The sequence below is a fragment of the Bombina bombina genome, chromosome 1 (assembly GCF_027579735.1).
Source record: "Bombina bombina isolate aBomBom1 chromosome 1, aBomBom1.pri, whole genome shotgun sequence".
Classification (NCBI taxonomy): domain Eukaryota; kingdom Metazoa; phylum Chordata; class Amphibia; order Anura; family Bombinatoridae; genus Bombina; species Bombina bombina.
In genome coordinates, this window is record NC_069499.1 from 797875905 (window position 1) to 797892394 (window position 16490).

Sequence of the window (16490 nt, forward strand, 5' to 3'; positions counted from 1 at the left end):
TAACATATGTGTACCCACATTGTCTCTTATCATATATATATACAAGGGCTACAGTGTGCATGTGTAGAGGTAAAGCATTCAAAAAGTCCAAAGACTTAATCTTGGATACACAGACACAGAACCAGAAATTTATTCCCAGAAGTTTATCAGGTCAAATTCTGAATTTAACCCTTCTGGGACTCTGGTCCTGAGTCTGTGTATCCAAAACACTTCCCTTTTAGCCAGCAACTTTTCCCTGTCACCACCACGCTTGTTAGTTTTGACCTGTTCTATAATGGTCCATCTTAGCGTCTTGGTACTTGTATTGTGACAGGTTTTAAAATGCTGGACTAAGGGTGTGGTCAGCTTGCCATTCTTAATATTTGAAACATGTTCCCTGATCCTTTCCCTAGTCTCTCTAGTTGTGAGCCCTGTATATTGTACCCCACACTCTATGCAGGTCAAAAGATAAATTGCGAACTTGGTTCTACAATTTAAGCAAGAGAAATGTCAAAAAGTCTCTCCAGTTGTGGAGCTCCTAAAACCTTCACCTTGTTGTAGGAATTCACAGGCAATGCACTGAGCAAAATTACATCTATAGGTGCCCTTAAATGTGATCCAGGATGAACCAACAACATCATCCCTGATCTTGAGCTGTGTGGGAGCAAGTATATTACCTAGGCTTGTACCTCGTCTGAAAGCATATCTACACCCTTTTGAAACAGTGTCCATCAAACCATCATCTGCTTTAAGAATATTGAAGTGTTTCCTGACAATATTGCAGATTTGATGGAATTGATTGCTGTATTGGGTGATGAAAGAAACCCCCTCGAATTTGTGTTCTCTATCTTTGTTTTTACTTTCAAGATAGATATTCCTTGGGGTGGCTCCGATACATAATCTATGATAACTGACCATGTCCCTTTTGTAGCCTCTTTCACAAAACCTCTCCTCCAACTCCAAAGATTGTTTATCATACTCATTGTCTGTTGTACAATTCCTCCGGAGTCTAATGAACTGCCCTTTTAGGACTGATTTAAAGACTCTTTTCGGATGATTACTCTTGGCGTGGAGGAGAGTGTTACCAGTAATGGGCTTTCTGTACACCTTACTAATAACGTTTCTGTTACTTTTGCCTGTCAGAGTGACATCCAAATAGTTAATACTGACTTTATTAAATTCAAAAGTGAATTTTATGCCTATACTGTTTTCATTCAGTAAGGATACAAAGCCCAAAGCTTCTTCTTCTGTACCATGCCATATCATCAGCAGGTCGTCAATGTATCTCCTGTAGTAAATGATTTTATGTTTCCAGAGTTCATCACATCCAAAGATGTGGGACAGCTCCCACCAACCCATGAAAAGGTTGGCGTAGGAAGGGGCAAATTTTGCCCCCATGGCTGTCCTACATCTCTGCAGGTAGTGAACTCCCTCGAAAACAAAGGCATTATGTGTCAGTAGAAATTCTGTCACTCTGAGAATAAACCCACGAAACTCAAGACTAAAGTTCGTGAATCTTAACAGGCAAAAATTCAAAGGTTCAAGGCCTTTATTGTGTGGAATTGAGGAGTACAGTGCCACAACATCAATTGTAAGCCAACTATACCCCTCCCTCCACACAACATTAACCATTTCATTAAGTAGCTGTTTGGTATCTCTCAGGTAACTATTTAGCCCCTTCACCAGTGGCTGCAGAATCTCATCCAGCCACTGGGAAAGGGGCTCAAACAGGGAACCAATGCCACTAATGATAGGCCTACCCCTCACATCCACAAGGGACTTGTGGACTTTGGGTAAAAAGTTAAAGATGGGAGTGATTGGGCAATCTACCACTAAAAAATCAAATGTGGTTTGATCGATAAAACCCTCTTCTTTCCCATCATCCAATAACTGTAACAGATCACATTTAAAACGGTGTACAGGGTTAAAGTCCAATACCTGGTACTGTGCGGGGTCAGTGAGTTGTCTTAGTGCTTCATGGATAAAAAAAACACCTATCCATAACCACCACTGACCCCCCTTATCTGCTGACCTAATCACTAAATTGTGATTCTCTTTTAGACCATTAAGGGTACCAATTTCTTTCTTGCTAAGATTAGAACTTTTGCTTCTATTAATGGTATAAGCCAATTTGTTTAAATCTGACTCAACCCTGGTCTGAAATTTTTCCAGAATTGTTCCTCTTATGTGAATGGGATAGTATCTGGAGGCACGGCGGAAAGAAGGACCTTTGTTATGGGTATAATCAGATAAATCAAATTCTGATAGTCCTTCTGTTCGCAGTGTCTCAAGATTCTCCAAATCCCAGGCTTCCTCAAAGGACAAGGGGGGATCCTTATGGACCGAGAGATATTCAGTAGTCTCTCCATCTGAAGAAAGATCATTCGGGGTAGTACTGTAGTATTTCTTTAAGGTCAAATTCCTTATCAATCTGTTAACGTCCACCAGCGTCTGAAATAGATTAAAATTATCTGTCGGCACAAAGTTGAGACCCAAGCTCAAAACTTTGCGCTCCAATTCGTTTAGTGGATAAGAAGACAGATTGATAACAGAATTTAATTGTATTTGGTCTTTGACCTGCCCCTTCTGGGGGGTAGTGGAGTCCCTTTCAAAATTCCTTTTTCTCCCTTTTCTCCTCCCCCCCCTTCGAATCTTTTTGTTGCCTTTGAAAAAACCTGCACAATATCTGCCTGCTCAGTGTTGCCTGTGGCTAAAGTTTCCATATTTCCCCTTTGTTCTAATGTGTATTTAGAGCCTACACTGGGTGTGAGTGTAGTGGATGACATGTGGTTCAATTGGTGTACACTGCTATTTTCTCCTATCTCCTCCCTTTCCTCACCTGAGGATGAATAATCCCCTGAGGATTCTGCTTCACTTTCATTGAATGTGACTTTCTTGGATTTGGGATTTTTGTTGTTATTATTTTTGTTTTTATTTTTGTTTTTATTTTTATTACCCTTGGGATATTTTCTCTGATCATTTTCCCTCCTGTAATTGGTTCTTTGCTTTCTGTTCCAAATATATATTTTATTGGACTCCTAATCCCCTAAATCTCTGAGGTATTTATCGTGTTTAATATCCATAATTAGGTTTTTTGTCTCTGCTATGGTGTCTTGCAAAATGTTGTCAAACTTACTGAACATAACATCATTGCTACGTGTATTTAATTCTACTTGCAAGCAATTGATTTAATCAGAAATGGAATTTAGCTGTCTCAATTTGAATTCTACTAACATTCCCATTAGTCTAAAGGCACAGTCTGACAAAACACTATTCCAAACCCTTATGAATTCCATATCTTCCACAGCAAACGTGGGAAATTTATTTATACTTAGTCCCCTTCGTATCATGCCACTCTTTATATACTTTTGGAGTGTCCAAATGTCCCATTTCAATCTTAATTCTTTTTCTAGTAGGGACTCCATTGTATCAAAAAGTTTGCTGAGGTTATAAGTGGAGAAGTCAGAGGAAAACACAGATTCCAATTCCAAAATATCCTCTTTTCTCTCATCTGTCGATTGTAATGAATAAAACTTAACAATTTGTATATCACTACTAGCTTGATCCATGATGCAAAAAGTAATGAGTGCAATTAATTAAGTCTCTGCAACAATAACCAGTGTATAGAGTGCACAGACACAATCACTTGAACCAAAAAGCGAAATGAACAAACAAAAAGTCAATGTGTGTCGGCACTTAAAACTACTGGTTGCTTTGGCAATAAGCAAGTGCTCCCATGAATGTTATAAAGAGCAAACCAATATTGAACGAATTGCCTTGATGCCAAGTGTGATTTTGCAATCAGTCTCTCACCTTTCCTGGTTACGTGACGTCCGGTGACACCTTCTCTGTTAGCTGAAAACAAACGGATCCACGACGACCCTCTGTGCGCAAACCAGGTGCACACACAAGCGGTCCGGCACTTGACGCCTATTCTAACCGCTCCGGTTCCCTCTGCGTGGATCCTTTCGGGTGGCGTGTGACGTCACCTTGCTCACTTCCGGTTCTCGGAACCTCCCTCTCCGAAGCAGAGCCGTGCAGCTATCGGCAATTTCCAAAACCTGGATCAGTGAGCTGCACCTGACATGCAGAGAACCCCACTGGAACTGGTGCAATCCTCGGCTCCACAACACAAAGACAAGCAAAATCGAATGAGGTGCACAAACAGCCGGTGGTGAATGAAATTTTCTTTATTGCACTTAAAAATATCTCTCTCTCCAGAGATACAGGAAAATCAAGCCAAATAGCGAGTGTATGTAGCCTCACTCCAGTGACTGTCTGCTGACATGTTTCGGCAATGAAGCCGTAATCGTAGCTACAGTCTCAGGTGTGCACCAGTCCTATAAACTGGTTCCTGTTGCCTGATTGGTTAAAAGGATAATTAAAACCATACCTGGAGTGAAGCTAAATCACACTCTTCTCACAAAATACAAAACGGGAACAATACAAAATGTGTACATTTTATGTTTAAACAACCAGCAGTGAGAGTATCAAAATATGACAATTTGTGTAAATTTATAAAAAATATACATTAATTCCCAACATATATAGTATAATCATATTGGTATTAAATAACAACTCAGTTGAAGATTGGAAACTAATTACGCAAAGAATGCATAATTCCCAAAAATGTGTATACACATATGTTAAACAGGTTATCTGCAAAATAAATAAACAGTACACCAAATGTATGGTTGCTTGCTACATATAAACATATATAACATATGTGTACCCACATATATAATATAAGTATTTGGCTTTGTATATTAAAATCAGATATGTTGTTACAATTTCTTCTTAGTCGTTTAAATTGTCTGTAAGGGACATTTTTCTTCCAGGGTAGGTGGTGATTACTAGAAAAATCCAGATAGCTGTTACAATCTACATTTTTAAAATGATTTTTGGACTCAATACCACCACCTTTAGATAATGTTAGATATAGGTCCAGAAAAACCACAGATTCAATTTCTATGGAACTAGTAAAAGTAAGCCCCATATTGTTAGTGTTAAGATGTTGAGTAAAAGATTCAGCTGAAATGACATCACCCTTCCATAGAATGTTAAGATCATCTATGTACCGTCCAACAAAGTAACAAGAAATATGGTATACAAAAGAAAGGTAACACACACATATATAACTGATAGTAAATATTAATACCAGAGTGGGGTGTCACCTATACATAAAATTACGTACGGGAAATCCAGGTAATAAAAACCTGTATGAAACAAGATTGTCCCACAGAACTAAGTAAGTCCAATGAGTCTCCAGTGTCTTGTTAGAAAGATAAAAGGCAGCTCTCCTCGAGGTATAAGGCCTCCACAACGAGTTATTCTATAACGAGACAGAGAAGGCGCCACATAGCATAATTCGGTGTGATAATCAGGATATATGTAGAAACTCTGATACACCACATGTTGTAGCGCCCCTATTTTATACTCTTGTGGGTATATTTTTTGAGAAATGTCTTGTAATTACAAGGGGGCCCATTTATCAAGCTCCGAATGGAGCTTGTCGGCCCGTGTTTCTGGCGAGTCTTCAGACTCACCAGAAACAGCAGTTATGAAGCAGCGGTCTAAAGACCACTTCTTCATAACCCTGTCCACCTGCTCTGATGAGGCGGACAGGAATCGCCGGAATTCAACCCAATCGAGTACGATCGGGTTGATTGACACCTCCCTGATTGGCCGCAAGTCAGCAGGGGGCGGCATTGCGCCAGCAGCTCTTGTGAGCTGCTGGTGAAATGTTAAATGCGGAGAGCGTATTGCTCTTCGCATTCAGCAAGGTCTTACGGACCTGATCCGCACTGTCAGATCAGGTCCGCAAGACCTTTGATAAATAGGCCCCAAGGTCTTTATTGTCTCTTTAACATGATATTAATTTGTAATTACTACAACTGGGGTTATAGGTTTTTTTAACATTCGTGTCTTTATATATAAGTTGGAAAATTAATAAAGTGAGAGCAATCTTTGGTATTTTTTGAGTACTGTAGCAGAAGGGGTTTCATTGTGGTTGAGAGCAATAACCTTATTTTTCGTATAGTTTTTAAAGATTTACATATTCCTTTGCTTTAAAGTAACAGGAAACCCACATTTTTTATTTCATGATTCAGATAGAGCATACAATTTTAAACAACTTTCCAATTTACTTTATATGTGCAGCCACAATTTTCGGCATCAAGAGAAATCACACTGTGCTAAAATTATTACTATTATACTAAATGTTATGCATTTAATTTATGGACTAAGCTTTGAAGTATTATTGGAAAAAAAGAAGATAAATACAAAAAAGAAAAGAAAGCTAGTGGCTACTAAATAAGAGTACATAACAAACTGGCCATTCCCTTAATATTCATATTAATTAATTCTAGTATTATTATCTATTTTTTTATTTATTTTTTTAAATACAATTGCAACTTAAAAATATCCTATGCAGATCAATTTTTTTTTTTAAATTAAAACTCCAAAATAAGATCTAATTTTTTTTTCCATATACCTACACTTTAATAAATGATGTCATCAAAGCCATTTATGAATATGAAATATAAGTTAACTATAATTCTTTTTTTTTCTTTCTGAACACAAACTTCATTTGGCAATAAAGTAAAAAAAAATTACAAAGGCAAGACACATGCTACAAATTAGATACATAAAAGCCATTTTGATAAATAATACACAATAATCATAAATTGGGATATATTTAGATATTTTTTCTATTTCACAAATATAGCTCTTATTGATCATAACAGTTTTATCTGGAGCTTCAATACAATAAAATCTAATAAATACCCACAAACAGATTGCTTAATTTCTTGTGTGATTATTTTAACAAACGTATTTCTAATAAGGAGTGAACACTGCAATTTTTAAAATAGAAAAAAAAAGCATACGTAAAAATAATTCTTTATGAAAAACTTTGGAATGTAAATAATGAATTCATACCACTTGTATGACCATTTAATATGGTTTTTACATGATGAGAGTTTGTATTTTGTTTTACTTGTCCATGTCTTTACCAATAAGTACATTTAGAAAGTACAATCTCATTATGTATAGCTTTGTTTTCTGAATGAAGGCTTGGCCTGTTACATAATAGCTGTGCAGTGTTTGCTGTAGGTTAAGCAATGGCCTTTGAAGAATGAACTTGAACAAGTTTTCTCCATGCTCCAGGGGAGACTCATATCACTAGGTATGTTCACAACCTAAATACACAGCACTTTCTTGCGTCAATTCTATGTTGTCTGGTGACCATGACATTTACACATCATGTCAGAAAAGCTATTATGAGAACTTAAGAATTTTTTATATATGTATGTACGGATATGTATGTACGGATAGATACAAATAACACATCCATGCTTAAAGGGACATGAAACCCAAAAATTTTCTTTCATGATTCAGATAGAGAATACAATTTTAAACAACTTTCCAATTTACTTCTATAATTTAATTTGCTTCCTTCTCTTTGTATCCTTTGCTAAAAGGTTTATCTAGGTAAGCTCAGGAGCAGCAAAGAACCTAGCTTCTAGCTGCTGATTGGTGATTGCATATATATACCGATTGTCATTGGCTCACCCATGTGTTAGAAACCAGTTAGAAAGCAGTAGTGCATTGCTGCTCCTTCGACAACTGATACCAAGAGAATGAAACAAATTAGATAATAGAAGTAAATTAGAAAGTTGTTTAAAATTGTATTCTCTATCAGAATAGTGAAAGAAAATGTTTGAGTTTCATGTCCCTTTAAGATTTTTTTTCAATATATAAACAAAACAATTTTGTGTATAACCCTCCATAAAATGTGAACACATAAAAAAAATTAAACCCGGGGGGCGGAGCCAGCAGCCGTGCTAACTAGTCGCATAGAGCAGGAGCTCTCCCATCTAAAAGCGAGTAAAAACGGTTGTAACCCCTATTCAGAAGTTTTATTCCCCCTAAGCTGATATTCATCCTACCCCTAGGCACAAACAAAAAGTCTTCTGCCGAAAAATCCTGAATTTCAACCCAGGAACGGCGCATATCAACTTCACGCCTCTCTGGAGCGCAGCCCGCCAGTCTGCATACCTGCTCCCGGAGCATAACAGGCTACATCTATCAGTCCGCACTCGGGGATCTAACTCAGCGATCTCATCTGATCCTTTACTTCTACGCTGCCTGCCTCACCCGCATACGGACACAGAACCCCTGACCATCCCGCAGAGACACTGCAGCCTCACCTGTCTATCACCCGCCCGTCTAGGAGCGCCACCTTCTAAGGCTCTCACAGACTCCTTAGCCTACACACTTCGGGCCGCATCACTTGCATTCAGAATAGGTGAGTCCTGACACCTACGGACCCCCGCAGCAGTCTGCGGTTGTAGCCGGTGAAGAGGCCAACTTACTTTCACGCCCTCGGCGGCCATCTTGAGTGGGGCAGTACATTGCAGCCCCGGGTATTCCCTACACGCTTTGTCAGACTACACAGGCCATCAACTCACCAGGCCCTCTGCAAGCGTCTTTACTCACCGCAACCCACAAAGGCTCAGTGTAGGTAACAACTCCACTCATTCTTACCTGAGGGGTTGAAATTGCGTAAGGGGATTAACTTTTTACAGTAAAGTTCAGGACTCTGCCTAACATACTCCCTACCATCGGTCTGCAGTGACCACTATACTGATACTTATCTTAGGCAAGTTGACAGTTATACGGCTACAGAGAAGCCTCACAGCTTTTACCGCATGATACATTGTCACTTCCCATAGGCACAAGCACTATAAAGGCATTGTTCCACATCTTATATAACTTTTCAGCTGTATTTACTAACAAGGCCTGCTGCTGTAAACTGGAGAAGTTGTTACAACCCCTAGAACACTCAAAATCTATCTGGGACGCTCTGACTTGGTTTAAGTAACAGTTAACTCAGCTTCAAGTTCTGGGACCCTCTCCTCCCTTTCCCGCTGCTACAGGTTAGCAGCGGGTCATAACCACCTTCCTTTCTCCCACTTCGCCCAAGAGGGGGCACTCCCCCAGGAGAGAGTTCCCCGACAGAGGTCATTTTACATCACTCTCCAATATTTATTATAAGATATCTTGAACCTCCCCTCCTACTGACCTTCACCAGCTACCCCCCTAAACCTAGTCCTCAGGTTCCATCCCTTCACATCCAAGAAACAATGCAGGGCTGAGGGCCGCTTCGAAGGTGTGGGTGGAACCCCCTCTAGCCCTCCTCTCTAAGGTGGAAACCATTGGTTGCTTCTCTTATAATCCTAACACAAACTGCAGCATAGGGTGGGCCCTTATCCAGAAGTGTTTATCTACCCATATCACTATGTCAAAAGCTATGGGAAAGAAACAGAAACGTCAAGAAAACCCCAAGAGAACTCTCACAGACCATTTCCATAGCAGAAACGTATCAGACCAAGAACCATAAGAAGATGAGTCCAGAGATGCTCCTACGTTTAGCAGCAAAATCAATAAAGCAGATGGCCCACGTAGGGATCAATCAGCATTGTCGCAATCCACATTCTTGGACACAATTAAGTCTTTATCGGACAAGATGGATACCCACTACACCTCCCTACGTCAGGAACTAAAGCAGTCAGTAGGTGAATTGAGGCGAGATCTTTCATCCTTAGGTGAGCGTACAGAAACGCTAGAAAAGAAACACGAAGATCTGGCAGTAGATCATGCAAACCTCCTTGCCTATGCTCAAACGCTGGCAGAAATAATTACAGATCTGGAGGGAAAGATAGCGGACCAGGAGGACAGATCCCGAAGGAACAATTTGAGATGTAGAGGGATCCCAGAATCCATAACCACAGCAAGTCTACCGGACTTTTTAAATGGTTTGTTTAAAGAACTTTTGGGGTCATCTCAGGCACAAGACCTTCTACTCGACAGAGCCCACAGAGCTCTACGCCCACGCAACTCAAATGCTGACACTCCTAGGGATGTTATTGTAAGACTCCACTACTACTCCACTAAAGAGAAAATCCTCAGAGCTTCTTTCTCTAATAAATCCCTACAGGAACCATATCAAAACCTGCAGATATTCCCAGACCTCTCGCAGCACACCTTGGCGAGAAGGAGAACATTTCAACAATTTACTCAAATCCTACGACGCAACAACATAAAATACCGGTGGGGATTCCCAGTGAAATTATTCCTCCAGCATCAAGAACGCTCACATGTCATCACTTCTCCAGAACAAGGCATGAAACTCCTGCGCTCCCTAGGCCTGTCCTCTACCCAGGACACACAGCGAAAGACATCTACAACGACGGCCAACTTGAATCCTTCAGCACCTGATTGGGGTCCTCGTCAGCCGAGAATACCGCCTCCTCCAGACAGACAAGCCCCGGACAATTAGGTAAAACCTGAATTTGTGTTTCTATCTTTGTTTCATAGTCACTTACACTCCCCCCCCCACATAGGGGATAGCCTGTAACTTCAAAGCTTATGATTTATCCTCAGAAACTCTAGTCACATAGTCTCCACTTGCCTGGGGACTTGTTGTCTACCCCTCCTTCCCCAATCCTCCTTTATGGGAGGCCCACCTGGACTTAGACTCTTACTGGGCTCACATACGGGTACAGTTCTTACCCTCATAAAAGCCCAGCGCCTAGCACCACCAACTAGTGATTTCTTCTCACTTCCTACCCATCTAGGTGATGCAACTGAATTTAATTGACTCTATTTCCTATATGTTTAAGACTCAACTTTGTCATGTCCGGGATGTTTCCTTCCTACCCCACTACATAGTATTTGAAATGTTGAAGTTTATGTAACTGGCGAGACGCAATCATTCAAGCAGTTACTATTATGCTGAATTATATCTGTGTTTATGCAAAAGATTGTTTATTAGCTTGTTATTAATCTTAGTTATTTATCTCATGTGCCATGCTTGTTACTAACCTACTTCACAGAACCTACTTCTCACATAGAGAGTTTCACCGGGGAACCCCCCCTGTCTCCCAGAACGTAGACATCTTCATTCAATATTCTACACACTCCTATATCAGTCTACGTTTCCCTCATATGACAACGATTTTTCTCAAATATCCCCCTAAACATACCTCACGCTCCAACTGCACATACTTTATACCTTTGTCGAAACAGCCTTGAAGATATCCTACATAGCCCACACAGGCTTTACCCTTCTGAACTTATTCTCAACCACTCACTTCCACCAGCCACAAAAGTCACTTCTATCTAGAGGGGTGTTCTCACCCAACCAACTGAACCCTCCTTTGTACACCCTCTATAAAACTTACTTGGACACCCCAGCACCCCCCCCCCCCCAATTGTACTCCCCACACTCCCAAGCCGTTAGCACTAATTTAAGGAAATTTTTCCTTCCTTTTCCATCTTGGCTCCGCCCCCCCTTCTTTCTTTCTTTTTCTCTCTCCCATTTCCTGCCTCTCTCTCTTAATCTCTCCCTTCTCCGCTAAGGCCGCCTGCCTTCAGCTTTCTCTCTCTCTTCCTTTCTTTTCTAACTCTCATGCTTTCTTTCTCTTTTCTTCAAATCTAAGCGGCTCTTGTCTGCTGTAACTCTTTATTTTCTCTTTCCCCCTCACATAACACTTACACCGCCAGACTAAGATTTAAACCCCCAGTCCACGATCTCTATGGTTTTGATTGTCATACTCAATCCCTCGGACTATATCTCTAGGATGGTGTAATCATCATTAAAATTTTACTTCCTTTCTATCTCTCCATATCAGAAAACTAAGACATCCTCTCCAGCTTTTACGTACACACTATTGGTCACTACATGAGGAAATAGGGAAAGAACAGACTAACTAATATATTATGTATACATAGCATTATACAAATGCATCTTTTTTCATGCTATGCTTTAAAATGCTTCCGAAATTCCACAAATACTTGTTTATGATGACCACAATGTATTCCATAATGTTATCTTCGTGCTTGTTGTACGTTCTCCTTTTTTGTTTTTTGAACCTGCAAATGTCTTAATAAAAACCTTTAAATAAAAAAAAAATTAAACCCTAGCCTACATTTAACAACCCCCAGGTAGACATCTACTACCCGCTGCTGCTCTTAATAACCCTTATCGAATAAGTCCGGGGTGATTGAGAAACGCCAATTTAGAGTTGGCCACTGCTTCTTAACTATCGGCTGCAGGCTTGCTCAAAAGGAGCGATAACAATAGATCAGCATTTTATTAACTTTAGAAACTGCATGAGATTAAACTAAAACACAATCACAAACTAAAATAACAAAATACTATAAAGATACTATCCCCTTAAGGACCAATGACGGTAAAACGAGAGCTGGAAGCGATGGGTGGAAGCGATGGGTGATCACTTCAGCCGCTATTACTGTATTGCCACAATCCCTCGATATTAAGGCATTGTGCAATACCTGCCAGACGATAACCGATGCAGAGAGGGCCACTCAAAATGCTAAAAACATTCTGGTCTTTTGGGGAAGTTTTAGTCTGAAATGCTCGGTCCTTTTAGGGGTTAAGGGGGTAAACATTGGGTATTTCTAAACTCAGGACAAAATGTAGAAACTATTTAGCATGGTTGTTTTTTGGTGGTTGTAGATGTGTAACAGATTTTGGGGGTCAAAGTTTTGAAAAAATTATTTTTATTAATTTTTTCATCAGATTTTATAAATTGTTTTTATAGTAAATTATATGATATGATGAAAATAATGGTATCTTTAGAAAGTCCATTGAATGTCGAGAAAAACGGTGTATAATATGTGTGGGTACAGTAAATGAGTACAAGGAAAATTACAGCTAAATACAAACTCTGTAGAAATGTAAAAACAGCCCTGGTCCTTAACGGTAAGAAAATTGAAAAATGGTCTGGTCATTAAGGGGCTAAACTACCATACTATAAGGAATAAACTAAAGATACAGAAATCAATCACCTGGATTGCTATTGATATTGTAAAACTGTATATTTTAAGATTTTACAGCCTGCATATTTTTCCGCCATTAAAAACAGTTTCTTTGTGTTATTTTTAATTAGAGAAAAGAGAAAAAGATTGATATATGTAATATATACCTAATAGTTCACCTTGTCAAATAAATCTATGGGTGAAAACTAGTAGTAGTACTTTAAGCAATAATTAAATTCAAAAACAACAGCAGTGATCCCACAAGAATGGATATGCTAAAGAAAGTTTGCTTCTATGTACTATTTGTAGATACTAGATACTGATGTATTAAAGATATATAAAATGTAACTTTTTATTTAATTTCTAATAAAAGAACAGAAAAAAACAGTTATGAGAGCTGCTTGTTGCTCACACACACACACTTAAAAACACTCCACCAGTGTATATATATATAAGTTAAATAGTAACCAATGTTGACAACAATCAGTTGAATAAGAGGTTAATAAATGTGCCAGTGTTAGCACTGAAAACTGTGTCTTAAATGTCTTTTCTATCCTATCTCTAGTGCAGCTTATATCGTATTTTTTTTAAATTAGTTTGCTTATTTATTAAATGGGCTAAACATTTAGTAAATGTAGAGCCAGAATAGGCTTGCAGCGTCATAAGGGTTAAGGCTGGCATGGAGATAGATGGAGCAGAGTTGCTGTGAGTTTGCAACAATGTTGCAGGGACAGAGAGTGGCTTACCTTTTTTATTCTGATGTCTGCAGTTTCTGTTCCTCTTCCTCTTTGCTCCTGGACAAGAAGCTGGCAAGTTGTTTCATCTTTTCTCCATCATGAGGCGTACCACACGATCTTCTGCTCCACCTTTAAGATTCAAGGAAGGCAATATTACCTGTGACACATCAAGGTCAACAGGAACAACAGATGAGTATACAAGAATTTAAAGGACTTTGTACCTTCTTTCCAAATTGAAACTCCCACCTCTCTCCCACCACTTCCCATAACAGTCCAGTCCCCAGACCTACCTCCTAACCCATCCACTAATATTGTGGTGGCTGAATTACACCCTCCTCCCAGAGATTCCCTCCTTGGCCCACTATCTAATATCCCTGAGACTCCACCTGGTTCGGATGCTAATCCAACCTTAGAGGCACCTGTGTCTGCAGTTTTAATTTTCTACAGGAGACCTCTGGTTCCATTATGAGCCTATTCTCTGCCCTTCCTCTCCCAGCAGCAGGTGCTGTGGCATCTCTGCTTTCCTTAATCGCAGCAGCTATTTCTACAGGCCGCCCAGTTTCTACAGGCCTTGCCCAACAATCTGTCCCTCCTACTGTCCCTGTCCTCCAACATGATCATCCTGATCCCGAGATAATTTCCACATTAAATAAGTTTCAATCCCCCGTATTTACTGTTCCCCCTCACCGGGTGTTGCAGGCCCCTTCATCCGTTATACAGGATGCCGCTCTTCCTCAGTTGCATTCTTTACAAGATGCCCCACCCAGGCCTACTCCAGTAGGCCTTCAGGTCACGTGCAAAGCCCCCGTGTCCTCCGCTACCCCTCCAGGGGTGTTGCAGGCCCTTTCCTCTCTTACCCAGCTGCCCGGCCTACTCCCGGCACGCACTACTCCATCCGCCCTGACCGGGCCTACTCCAGTGTGACTTCCAGTGATGTACCTTATGGATTCACACGCAGAACGTCCGCAGTCCGTAGCTGCTCTCTGGCAGGTGAGCACCGATAGCGATAGGTAGCCAGAGGCCGCCTAGTGGGTCGCCGGCATGACCTAGCACGTACCAATACAAATGTAAAGCAGGTTCGATAGGGGTGAGAAAGAAGCTACTCCCAGGTGGCAATGGGCCATAGAACAAGCTATTGAGCTGCTGTTCGTTCCTGGCAGACTGCTTCTCTTTCTGTTTTGCATATGTAATATGACCCTGGGGATAGTTTTCCTAAGGGTGATGAAACCAGATGTGTACTCATTGCCCAAAGTGCTTAGAGGAATATGGCTGCATCTCACTGATGAGGCCCAGAGAGGGCCAAAACAATCGACTGTTGTTGCAATTTTCCTTGTTCAGAGGAGAATTGCCTGGTATTTCTGGGCTGGACTGATCATGTCGACGGGATCAGACTGAAATACTACAGGAAAGTTTTCCTCTGTGAAAAGCACAATTGGGCAGAAAGAAGCTACTCCCAGGTGGCAACCGGGCCATAGAACAAGCTATTGAGCTGCTGTTTGTTCCTGGCAGACTGCTTGTCTTTCTGTTTTTCAATAGGGGTGATGTCAGCTCACAAAAACTATGCCCAAAGGGATTTTATAGCACATAATCCCCACAATATGTCACATAGGCACATTAATATTTATCAGAGTGCTACTAGTGTTATGGATGCTGCACATTCAGATGTAAATCACAGGGTTGAGAGTTTTAATAGTGGGGCAAGTGTTCATGATAGAGAGCTTGATATCGGTCACAGGGGTGTAAGTGTAAATGTACTTAATCAAGGTGCAAATGTTACTATTTAGGGGCCAAGTGTGAATGAGCAAAGTACAATTGGTGCAAATGACCCATTGCAGAATGTGAGTGAAAGAGCCAATAATGATCAGCATGCAGTGACACTTAACCCCGCCTTGCCCAATGTGCATGGTGTTTTGGTGCATGAGGGACAAATAACATCAACTTGTGTGAAAGTAGCAGGGCCTCCTACAGTTCAGAATTTATCATATCCTGTGAACTTAGGCAGTGAGAATATAATGATGTCTGTCAGGGATATGGTAGCTGCCTTGCAAGGAGTGGGGTCTCTTTCACGGAATGCATGTGGGGAGTCTGTGGGCTCTGTTTCTCAAGTCACCCCTGGGTTTTAAGACTGAGGAGCAAGAGCAACCGCAGCTCATGGCATGCTAGTGAATGAACCAGAAGTAAAGCCCAAAGGGAAACACAGTATCCTTCGTCACCCAGAGTGCCATAGCCAAAGTGGTGGATCAATCCGCATCAATAGGAGCACAAAGGAGAGAGCGGCAGGCACTACACCAAAACTAGATTCAGTTAAAATCCAATCAAATCTTTTAAAAGGTTGACAGACATGGCAGGGGAAATGGTGGACAGACAGTCTGACGCATTTCCCGCCCCTAGCGGCGCTTACTCATAGACTCATTTCTATGTCTTTACCCATTCCTTTTATAGGTAGAAATAGAAAAAAGTTAACTGCTTCAGTGCCATATAAAAAACTCAAGAAAGGTTAAAAACATAGCTCACCAACATAGAGACAGAATGATTGCTACTTAGAAATATATTAACTAGAAAGGCAATTTAAAAACTATAAAAATTATTTCATTTAGATGACAATCTTAGCAATCATAGCTAAAAGAAGTTTGAGCACAATACTACTACAGATGGATAAGTTATTATGGAAGAAATGTTTATAATCATATTCAAGATTTTTACCATAGTATTTACCATAATTCTACCTTTAATTTGTATTTTTTTACTTGTCAAACATTCTAGAGAACCACTTTTGAAGACTCTTATTTGGTATTGATTAGATCAATTTAACACATAATACAAAATATCAACCATATATCAGTTATCAATAAAATAATTGATGTCACATTCCCTATTCATACCTAGAGGGAAGCGTGTGTATAACTTTAAGATCCAATAAAGTTCCTT